The sequence below is a fragment of the Rhipicephalus microplus genome, chromosome X (genome assembly GCF_043290135.1).
Source record: "Rhipicephalus microplus isolate Deutch F79 chromosome X, USDA_Rmic, whole genome shotgun sequence".
Classification (NCBI taxonomy): Eukaryota; Metazoa; Arthropoda; class Arachnida; order Ixodida; family Ixodidae; genus Rhipicephalus; species Rhipicephalus microplus.
The window spans coordinates 219,435,881-219,448,308 of NC_134710.1; the positions used below are offsets into that span (position 1 = coordinate 219,435,881).

The 12,428-nt window shown below is 44.5% G+C and overlaps 1 long non-coding RNA gene across 1 annotated transcript; it reads right to left on the reverse strand.

Moving 5' to 3' along the window:
- Positions 1-7,732: 7,732 nt before the first annotated feature.
- LOC142777094 (uncharacterized) lies at positions 7,733-10,748 on the reverse strand. The gene is made up of 2 exons (XR_012887924.1): positions 10,635-10,748; positions 7,733-8,096 (listed from the first exon to the last, which is right to left on the reverse strand). It is a non-coding gene; the product is annotated as an uncharacterized LOC142777094 (long non-coding RNA).
- Positions 10,749-12,428: the final 1,680 nt, after the last annotated feature.

A 12,428-nucleotide genomic window follows, 5' to 3' on the forward strand; every position in this document is an offset into this window, starting at 1 on the left:
GTTTCTGTCATCTCCTCAGACGTTATGGAGACTTATTTTCTGAAAAATCCAGACGGCGTATTAGGATAAAAAATGTTAATTCGCCCACACATGATCTGTCAAAGATTGCGAATCGGCATTGTTTGGTTAGTAAAATACGGCTGCCATCGTGTGTCGGGTACCTTTTAACAAGTTTTAGTGCTTTATGCCTATAATATTCGTGTGGGGAAAAAAAACCTATGGTAACTTCCTTCCCAATAGTAACAATATGCTTAGCACATTGGGACTCGTTAGGGTGCTCGAAAACTGTATACGTAAAAAAAAAATTAACCAAAGGAATTAACAACAAAATAAAGGTCTGCGAATATCGCCTTTTGAGCCGTGGATGATATCATTAGATTTATTCGAAAGTATCGATCATTTGTACACACCTAGTACAAATCATATGGCATACAACGTCTTTGTATACTTAATCCCATGAGAAAACTAGGACCTCTTGTACATTTGATTCAGTGATGGCCTGAATACTTAGTCTTCTGAACGATTACTCCCTTCTTGCCAAATATTGTGTCATGTGCCTACGGCATAATAAGAAAGTCATTTAGTGTGTGGTATTGCCCCCCCCCCTCCTTTCGAGAAAATTTGTACTAGTTTTCCCTGCATACATTGTCAGTTGGGGCGTCAAAGACGTAAAAAGTGAAACCATAAAGCGTGTTTCGAATACCGTGAAATTACACGAAATTGGAGGATACAGAGCAAACATATGTTTGCTCTTATGCACAGAAAATTTCCTATCAATCAACACATGAAGAGACGTCGACGTTGTAAATATACATGGAGGTCCTGCTTCCGTTACACAACGGGGATATTGAAAAAAAAAGGACTCACTTAATTTTCGCATTACTAACATATCGGTAAGTAATAAGGACCAACTTATAAAATGAGTATGTCCCACCACTGCTGTTCAGTTAACAGAGACACAATGCACGCTGGCAAACAGCGTGCCTAAGCAACATCTTATTGCGAGTAATTGCGTTTGGACGGAAGAGGCATGCCCACCTGAGCGACACAGCGTGCAGTCCTCTGGGCTATTTACAGATCGTATCGGCGTCAATAGACACCCGAACAGCAAAAACATTAGAAGTGCTACAGTGCACATCGTCCAGTATACACCAAGGGCAGGTACGCAGCAATCCAATTTGGCAGCACTGCACGTGCCCACGATGAGGACAGGACGGTGCACGCGCAGTGTACCATCACCAGTACGTGCCGCTGTTTAGGTATCACTTAACGCCAATAGCCCACAGTGGATGAAATTAAACTAGTCAACATTTTGTTTCCATTTCATGGTTTATTGTGTATAATTGATTGAATTATATATTCGAAAATATATTTCAATTTTTCAACGGTGACTATTACAATTAAGGAATGTGTCAAATATCCCAACTTTTAATCTGTTACTCGAATGTCTCGAATATTCACATATACTCTCGCTGATAAATTCTCAGTAGGGGAATACTTCTGAAGTGTTTCTTGAAGCTACTGTGAGTCATATCCCCGCAAACACTGCAACATCAAAACTATGAGTATTCATCAAAATGAAGGTACGGCAAGCATAACGACTCGAATGAGTGTGTATTCTATGACAACGAAATTCCACGTGCTTTCTAGCCTGAATGTTTGCCGCAACGGTATCCGACTGCGTGCAAACAATTAGGTGCGCTGATTGATTGATTGATTGATTCATTGATACGTGGGGTTCAACGTCCCGAAAACCACCATATAATTATGAGAGACGCCGTAGTGAAGGGCTCAGAAAATTTCGATCACCTGGGGTTCTTTACCATGCACCCAAATTTGAGCACACGTGGCTTCATCATTTTCGCCTCCATTGAAAATGAAGCCACCGCAGCCGGGATTCGATCCCGTGACCTGCGGGTCAGCAGCCGAGTACCTTAGCCACTAGACCACCGCAGCGGGGCATGCGTGTCATGTAAGAATATGACAAAATACCACGCTCATGATACACTCGCGGCCGTTTCGCTAGCTTAACATATACTCAATTAAATAGTACGTGACGCAAACGGACAACGAAATTGAACGACAGGTCCAAACATGATAATCATGACATGCGTGTCATGTAACAACATGACTGCATGCCATGCTCATGATGCACTAGTGACCATTTCGCTAGCTTCACATATATCTAATCTGGTATTACGTGATGTGAACGCACGATGAAGGTAAATGCCACGTCCAAACATGATAATCATGACATGCGTGTCATGTAAAACAAAGCTACATGCTACGCTCACACTGCACTTGTGGTCATTTCGCTACTTCACATATACCAATTTTGGAAGTGACGTGGATAGACGACGAAGGTGAATGACGTACAAACATGATAATCATGACACAGAAGTCATGTATGGCATAATTTACGTCCACCTCATAACCCTGGGCTGACCGATATGTGGAGATTAACGTCCCAAAATCACCATATGATTATAAGAGACGCTGCAGTAGAGGGCTCCAGAATGTTCGACCACCTGGGGTTCTTTTACGTGCACTCAAATCTGAGCACACGGGCCTACAACATTTTCGTCTCCATCGGAAATGCAGCCACTGCCGCTCCGATTTGATCCCGCGACCTGCGGGTCAGTAGCCGAGTACCTTATCCACTAGACCACCGCGGCGGGGCAACGTTGCGCTGGTTATAAAGTGACATACTGTAGTGATACTGAGACAGACAGGCTAATAAAGCAAGCGTATTTATTAGGGCTAACTTGGGCCTACAAGTCTAATGACTATGGTCGTCGAAGTTCGAGTTAGTTGAATTCCACAGATCCAGCTATAGGCACTCGGCAATGCAGTTTACGAGATCTGATGGTGGCGCCTGAACACACAGCCTAGCGAGTAGACGCAGCAAAACCGAACTTGCACGTGCATATCATTTTCTTTTTTAGTTGTGAGCAAGACGGTCACGGCTAATTATGTAAGCGCCCAGGAAGCGTTCTTTGAAAACGTGCCAAAAAAGGGCACTGACACTTCAGCGTGTCACTGTGTTCAGCGAGCGTTCCATTTTCTTGGTATCCCTGGTGGTTGGTATCAACAATGCTGAGGCGGCCCAAAGAGCTTCGTCGCGCCCTCTGGTCCACTATCGGGTGCCTATCTTCTTCTTATTCGTAGCCAGAGTGCACAAGCACGTGGAGCATGCCAGCCGGGTCTGACCTGGTGCTCGTGCCCTGATGGTTGAGGCGGGCTACTTGAACGTGGCCAACCTGGCGCGGCATTATCCCCCTCCTCAGACGCATCGTCCCGATGCTTGAGACAGTGAAAGAATGCATGCGCACTCTCACTCGTTTTCCGACGATCTGTCATGATAGGGCTTCATGCGGACTACGTGTACCACTTCCGTGGGATTGCGGCGTCTTGAGCTCTCGTGTCTAGCGGATCTGCCTTCGTAAGTGACGTCGCTTATACGGTGGAGTACTCCATAAGGGCCGAAGTATCGGCAGAGAAGCTTTTCAGAGAGTCCGCGGTGGCGCACTGGGATCCATATCTACACTTTGTCACCATGCTAATAAAGTGCCTCACTGCGTCGCTTGTTCTACCGACTGGAATCGACGCGCTGTTGGCGGCGTATTCGGTATCTTGCCATTTGTCGTGCTTCCTTGGCTCTTTCCAAGAAGTCTTCCAAGTCAGATGGATAGCTGCTTTCATCTCGTTGTAATAACATGGCATCTAGTAGGGTGGTTATTCTTTGGCCGAATACTAGTTCCAACGGGGTAACGCGGGTTGTTTCTTGAACGGCTGCATTATATGCGAATGTGATGTAGGGTATTATTTCATCTCACTGTTTATGTTCAACATCAACATACATTGATAGCATGTTGGTCAGAGTACTGTTGTTCTTCTGTGATCGGTATTTGTCATGCGCATCAGGCATTGCATTAGATCTGCAGTCAATACGGTGCCCCGATCCGTAATAATGACGATGGGCGCATCATGTCCGAGGACTATGTTGTTAACAAAGAACTTGGCGACTTCGGCAGCTGTGTTGCACTGTACAAAGAGTCAGCCTTAGAGTAACGGGTCAGATAGTCTGTGGCTACGACTATCCACTTCTTACCTGCACACGATGTCGGGAAAGTCGTAGGAAGTCCATGCCGACTGTTGTAATGAGGCATCCGGAGTGTCTATTGGCTGGAGAAGGCCGGTTGGTTTTACGGGTGCAGTTTTGTGCCGTTGACATTGACAAGTTTTCACGTAGCGCTGCACTGATGTGAGCAACTTAGGCCAATAGTACTGCAGGCGAATCCTGACGAATGTTCGACTCACACCCATGTGTCTAGATGTTGGCTCGTCGTGACACGCATGAAGAATTTCCTTTCGCATGGCTGTAAGTACGACTAGTAAAAACGTTTCGTCGTTAGGTTCGAAGTTACTCTTGCAAAGAACACTTCCTCGAAGGCAGAACCTGGAGAGCCGTCTGAAGAATATGCGAGGGATGTGAACGTCGAGACCCTGCAGGTGTTGTATAAGTGCCAGCAAATCTGCGTAATCTCGTTGTTGTTGAGCGATTTCGGATGCGTCGACAACGCCTAGAAACGGGAAGCCTTCCTCTTTAGATTCACTTCAATTCACGAATCGACAGGGGCGCGTGACAGGCAGTCGGCATCGCTGTGTTTTCTTCCAGATTTGTATACGACAGTAATGTCGTACTCCTGCAGCCTAGGGCTCCATCTTGCTAGTTGACCTGACGAATCCTTAAAGATTTGCCAGCCAGCATAGAACACGGTGGCCACTGACAGCTCTGAACGGTCTACCATAAAGGTAGGGTCGAAACTTGCTTATTGCCCACATGACTGCGAGGTACTCTTTTACGGTTGCAGAGTAGTTAGTCTCAGCTTTTGAGAGTTTGCTGCTGGCATAGGCTAACACTTTCTCTTGACTATTTTGCCACTGGACCAGGATGGCGCCGATGCCGACATTGCTGGCATCGGTGTCGGCTGTCTCATCAAAATGGGCAAGTATTGGTGAACCTTGTAGCCGTTTTCTTAATTCGTCAAAATCTTCCTGTTGTTCGCTTTTCCATGTGAGGGTCACGTCGTCTTTTGTTAGCTTTGTAAGAGGTTCCACAATCTTTTAGAAGTTTTCCACAAATCGCCTATAGTAGGCACATAAACCCAAAAATCGACGCACTGACTTTTTGTCTCGGGGTGTAGGGAACCTCTGAACAGCGGCTGTCTTTTCGGGATCAGGACGAAGGCCGTCAGAAGTAATGACATGTCCAAAGTATCACAGCTCTTCGTAGCCGAAGTGGCATTTTCGGATTTAATTGTCAAGTTTGCTGAGGGGATGGCTTCAAATACTGTGCGTAGTCACTCTAGATGTTGGTAAAATGCTGCAGAGAATACCACCACATCATCCAAACACACTAGGCATGACTTCCATTTCAATCCCGCGAGGACAGTGTCCATCATTCGCTGGAACGTTGCTGACGCGGAAAAGTGGCTGAATAGAAGCGCTTTGAATTGGTAGAGGCCATCTGGTGTTACGAATGCCGTTTTTTTTCATGGTCCCGCTCGTGGACCTCTATTTGCCAATATCCGCTCTTTCAGATTCAAGGAGGACAAAAAATTTGCGGATCTCAGCTGATAGCTGATCTAGTGTATTGTCGATACGTGGCAGGGGGTAGAAATCTCGTTTAGTTACACTATTAACCGTTCGGTAGTCGACACAGAATCGAAGTGTATATATATATATATATATATATATATATATATATATATATATAAGGGAGAGAAGTGTATACCTATATATACATATACATATATATATATATATATATATATATATATATATATATAATATATATATATATATATATATATATATATATATATATATATATATATATATATATATATATATATATATATATATATATAATACGGGCTTGCTAGAGACAACGAAAAAGACAAAGACGTTTGTTGTGGCGGAGGCTCGTGCTGCTGCAACTGCTGCTGAAACCGCTGGCTGCTGTCTCGCTGCTGTTTCATGGACGCACTCGCACTCTCGCACTTTGATATGCATTTGCATACGCAGATTTGACACGACGCGCATTCTTAGATACCACGAATTTCAATCACACTTTAACAGGCCGACGAATGGCGCCTTTAGCCCGATTTACGCATTCGAAAGGCGATGCTCACTTGCTATTACGCCTCTTTCTTTGATTATGCTTTCGTGGTTAACCTCTACATATATCATAATAGTTTGTTTAATAAATTTATCATAAATGTTAGTGGTCGGAATGGAGATCTACCGAAAGCTGAGCATTTTACTGAGCTCGAGTCCACTACTTTATTCGTGGGCACTTTGCAAGATTTCCCTATGGCCTTAAGTTACCATAATCAATGCTGATCAGGTTTATCATAGATTAAAGCGGAAACAATTTTTCGCGTTTCATTACCGAAAAAATTTAAAGTTCAAAAACGAATCGTCTCACTCATCTTGCAACAGCTTCGACAGAGCAGTAGTAATGATATATACTTTTCGAAGAAAATTATCTTCCGGAAACAGAAAATGTTTTGACCAGTCCATAAAAAAAAAGTTTGCTCGTTCCCATCCATAACTACATCAACAAGTCACAGGTGAATAAGAGCATGAATAAGTGATGTGAAGACACCTGTACAGCACTTGCCTGCTCTGTAATACTACAGCCCAAGACGCGAAAGCGTCGCATTGGTGACCCGCATCACAAAGAGCCTGCAAGAAATATCATCACAGCGGGAATGTTGGCGAAATTTCGCTATGTTGTAACATCACCTCGTAACATTTTCATTCTCCCGTAAGAACATATTTCAGTGATTGATGTTGTGACGGAAAACTTCCCTTTACTTGTTGGTTTCCCCAGCGTGTAGCCACTGTCAAAAAAGGGGGGGGGGCTCAGGCCCTCTCCCAACTTTTTTTGGGGGAGGGGGCGGTGCTCGTGCCCTTCTAGCCCCCCCCCCCCCCCCCGGGCTGATACGACTATGCATATCGTCGATTCGCACTGTACGTGGTATCTGCCAATTTTTTCTTTCTATAATGTCTTCTGTCTTTGTGCCCATAACTTTAAACTGACATAGGGCGCTACGCGCGACGTCTCCATTGGTAGCTATTGGCGGCGGTCTTCATTGCAGAGCACGTGCTGTGCTCGGCGGTTGCTAGGCATCATCGCGGCGAGATTTTGTAACAGTCCTACCGTCTTTTTGGTTGGATTAACAGCTTCGTCGTTAAATAGCCTCCATGATAACGAAGTTATCAGCGTACATGGCAGCAGACAGAGTATCGAAATGACTAAGAATCTCGACCATGAACCGTTTTTTGTTCCAATCGAGGAAATAAAAAAAAACATGTCTTGGTAACAGCTTAGTGTCGTACGCTCCTAAGTTGGTCTGTTTTCTCCTCAACATAACCTGCTTGCATATGGTAGCAAATGCGGCAAGAATAACATAGCAGCATGTTAGCTAGCGTGTGTTGCACAAAAAGAGCCGAAGTGCGGTCTCACGACAATAAACTATTTTACGTATACGACATATGAACGCCACCACCGTGGGCGGTTAAGCCTAAGTTTTCTTTATTTTTTTAGCTCGAGACGAGAATTGGTGAGGAAAAGAAATGCCCATTGTTCTGTTCGTTTAGTTGTTCAAGATAAAAAAAAACCGCCATGCCTCCGCGGACTGAGCAGCACTGTCACAGCGAAAGCGTGAAGAGGAGCCTTTAATAACCTTTTTTAACACTATTAGCGTAGCTGCTGCAATCACATTTGAAGGGTACCCAATATCGGGTCCCGCACAGTGGGTTGGGAGTCCTCCATGTAGAGCAAGCTTTGTACCCGGACGCCACGTCACCGCTCGAAGCCCACCTGAACCCATTGGAAATCGGTGGGTGGCCTGCCGGCACTAAGGATCGAACCCGGTACCTTCCGTCACTGAAGCTGACGTGTACGTGCAATGCCACCGCTATGGTGAGGGTACCCACTACACCATCAATCATTGTGTAGTAGTCAGGCGTTCACTATGCCATTCTTCGTCATTCTTCCGATAAACGTGGTGACCGCTGCAGACCTGCGAGGAAGTTTGTGCATTTCTTTTAATGCTGTGACTGATGACAATGAATAATTATGCCAGAAGCTTTAGTAATCCGGTACACAACCCCCCGCAGTCCGTATGTGCCACAGTTATTATGTGCAACAAGATCAAGCTAGTAAAAACGGTTGGAGCTTTTGATGACCTAATTTTTGTGCAATTCGCATTACATGACACCTGATTTCTCCTTTGCTGTTCTTAAACGTCTTATTACTCATATCAACGCGATTCCTTTCCTGACATCAAGCTTGCTAAGGCCAGTTTGCAATTGAGTCCCAAGCACCGGCGTGGCTCAGTGGTAGAATACTGGTCTGGCACGCAGGGGACCTTGGTTCGTATTCTATTGTATTATTAATGTTTTTTATTTAGTTTTTTTGTTATTTTGTGCCATAGTGGTCGCGGGTGGCAGCGGCAGACAGCTATACAGCGCCACATGCGACCCTGGCTCTGATCTCATAACAGTTTTTGCTGTAAAAATGAACAGCAAGACCAACAGCATACTATGGCGGCACCGAAATGGCATCCGTAAGATCATCTATGTTGACCACAAAGACAAAGCCCACAGACGGCTGGCTGTTATTGTTCTTGTTCATTTATTGCCCATGGCACATACCCACTGTAGGGGATCAGCCAAGAATTGAGTGGTTTTATAAAAGAGTATGCAGTTTTAGAATAATAGAGGTTATTATACAATAGAAAGATTACTGATTATTTACAAACCAGCTGGTTTTCTTGACTAAAATTACTGTATCATTTATTAAAGTCTCTTTCCTTTACAGACGTTCAGCGCCATGGCGAAGGGAACAAGAACTCTGGCGCTCACAGGTGACGAAAAGCGTTTGGCAAGCCATGCCCCCCCCCTTTTTTTTCTTTATTGAGCGGTCGATGATTGATTGATATGTGGGGTTTAACGTCCCAAAACCACCATATGATTATGAGAGACGCCGCAGTGGAGGGCTCCGGAAATTTCGACCACCTGGGGTTCTTTAAAGTGCACCCAAATCTGAGCACATGGGCCTGCAACATTTCCGCCTCTATATGAAATGCAGCCGCCACAGCCGGGATTCAAACCCGCGACCTGCGGGTCAGCAGCCGAGTACCTTAGCCACTAGACCACCACGGCGGTGCATTGAGTGGCCGTGGTTATACCAAACAGTCAGCAAGGAGGACATGGCACATAAGTTATCTTTGAGCCAAGTGTGACGAGGGCAGTTTATTGTCTGAAAGCGTCGGCACTATAGAGTTGAAGCACAGACCCCAGTTTTCTAAAGGAGAAATGCTGCCCCTAGCTCGCTGACGAACATGTCCCAAACAGTGTTAATATTGGTTCGTTTGATTGACTTGTGGGGTTTAACGTCCCCAAACCACCATATGATTATGAGAAACGTCGTAGTGGAGGGCTCCAGAAATTTAGACCACCTAGGGTTCTTTAACGTGCACCCAAATCTGAGTACACGGGCCTACAACATTTCCGCCTCCATCGGAAATGCAGCCGCCACAGCCGGGATTTGATCCCGCGACCTGCGGGTCAGCAGCCGAGTACCTTAGCCACTAGACCACCGTGGCGGGGCAATATTGGTGCGTTTCTGCGTAGTCGAGCAAAGCTTGGCTGAATTGTAGTCATAGCAGTACATATATAATATGTGTTGCAGTATTATGAGTGTATAGCAAACACTTTATAAAAGTAGACAACATTAGCCAGTGCTAGCTAACATTAGACAACACCAGCCGACAGTAACATAAGTCGGCAGTAGACAACACTGATGATTTCAGTGCTTCGTAGCGCTAGGCTTCCGTTAGTCGATGCTAATAAACATGAGCCACGACAACTCAAAATTCACAAGCGCCATCAGAAAGTCGGTCAACATTATTCAACACTCAACCATAACTGTCCAACATGTTTCGCCATAAATATTACGCCCCACCACAAGGAGTTTTACATCCACTTTAAATAATATCCATATATGTCGCAGGTACTATACACCAGTGTTGAGAAATGCAAATAATGTTCCTTTTAATTTCCTATCTTTGTCTATTGGGATCACTAGGATGTGTGTAACGGGGTCATAGAACTATTCCCCTTCTTTCGTTATACCATACATTAAATCCAAGTCATGCCGTTCATAATATGCAATGTCATTCACGTCATGACAAATCATTCATTACCACACGTTTGACATGCACGCATGCACATTCTGGCGTTCAACACCAGCAGGTATTTGACCAAGTTGTTCCTTCTATGCGAATAAATGCGGAGTATGTCATGGGATGCCCGTCACGTCATTTTTTTCATGTCTTGTATATCTAGATATCCCAGCTAAACAAACAACTGCAATAACACCTTGTCATTTACGCCATTCATACCCCGCCATACATGGCATGCATGTCACAATACTCGTGAATCTCACAGCTGTGATGCACATATCATGCATTCATGATATGCTAGCTATTCATGTCATGAATTCATCGCCATTTTTTTTGTTCTACAGGCAATATTTCCTATTTATCTCCTCCTACCTTCTACCTTCCTTTTCTCTCTTCCCTCCTCCCGAAAGAGTGAGCAGGCGTTGTGCCCTCCTCCCCTTGATGGCAGTTACCAGCTTGCTCTCTCCGTCTCTTCTGTGTGTCCTTGTGCACCTGTGTAGGCAAATCAAATTAAATAATAATATATTGCATTCTGGTAAAAAACCCATGTTACCGAGCGATCACGCCAGCGCGACACCGTATGCATGCTGGAATTTGCGTCTTTCACGTCAAGATATAGAAGACATACTTGCCAGGAACATCCCAGCAGTGGCCAGTCATTTACGCTTGTTTACACGCACATCATATGATGCACAGTGTGACATTTAGAAAGGTGAAAAAAACGACCACTGTGGCATAACGATGGCACGTAAATAATAATTTAGTGGGGAAGAGACACTATCGAGCAGGAGCAGATAGAAGACGACTGCGACAAAGAGCCAAGAGAGCGCGTGACAGTGACTGATGCCACTGAGATCAGGCAGTAGGTTTTTGTCAATAAACCCCGTAATAATAATAATAATAATAATAATAATAATAATAATAATAATAATAATAATAATAATAATAATAATAATAATAATAATAATAATAATAATAATAATAATAATAATAATAATAATAATAATAATAACATACATTTAAGTGACTTTAGCTCACACTGTGCTCGCTGCGGGGGAGGGAGCCTGCAGTTTAGAGAACATAATCTGCAGGTGACCTCACGGGACCTCGGCCCTCAAGTGCTGGGAGTATCATCATCAACTTTGAGCTGTCGAGACAGCCTGTGATGCGACGGTTTGTCTCCCCGTGAGAGTGCCCCGCGGTGTCGCTTTAAAGGGAGGCGCATCTCAGGATGCTTTAAAAAAGTTCTCAGTACTGTACATCCTGAAATCGCCATGTGATCGTGAAGGAAGCCGTAGTGGAGGGCTTCGGAAATTTTGACCATGTGGTGTTCTTTAGCATGCCCCCTGATTTAAGAACATGGGCCTCGAGCGTTTCGCTTCCATCGAAAAGCAGCTGCCATGGCCGTCATTCGATCTTCGGGTCAGTAGTCTGGCACCATATAGCCTCTGGAATACCATATAGTGGGTGCATCAACCATGGTCCCTTGTCATACATATTATGACGTACACTGATAGCATGTCATGAAATTCGTGCGATGACTTGCTTGTTATTCATGTTCGTCACACAACTACCCCATCATACCAATTTAACGAAACAACCGCAATAGCACCATAGTTCCTCAAAAAGTATTGAACTACCATAAAAGCACGAAAAGACGTAAGCGGCAAGCTAGCTAGCTAGCTAGCTAGATAGATAGATAGATAGATAGATAGATAGATAGATAGATAGATAGATAGATAGATAGATAGATAGATAGATAGATAGATATGCTCACTGGTCGCCGAAGTTCGCTAAGATATGCTTCGCATTTAAAAAATAAATGAATGGCAGTTATTCTGACCACTGTAGTGACTGAATATTGGGAGTCAAGACGCAGGCAGGCTGCCCTGCCCCTGTAAAAATGTCGTCGCGCACACTAGCAAATATCCACCAGAACACATGATATATGGTGTTTAACGTCCCAAAACCACCATATGATTATGAGAGACGCCGTAGTGGAGGGCTCCGGAAATTTGGACCACCTGGGGTTCTTTAACGTGCACCCAAATCTGAGCACACGGGCCTACAACATCCACCAGAACACACGCTGATGCGTTGATGTTTGATCACGAACACTGTATATGCCACATGTTACGTCATCCCGATGTTACTATAAAAGGGTGA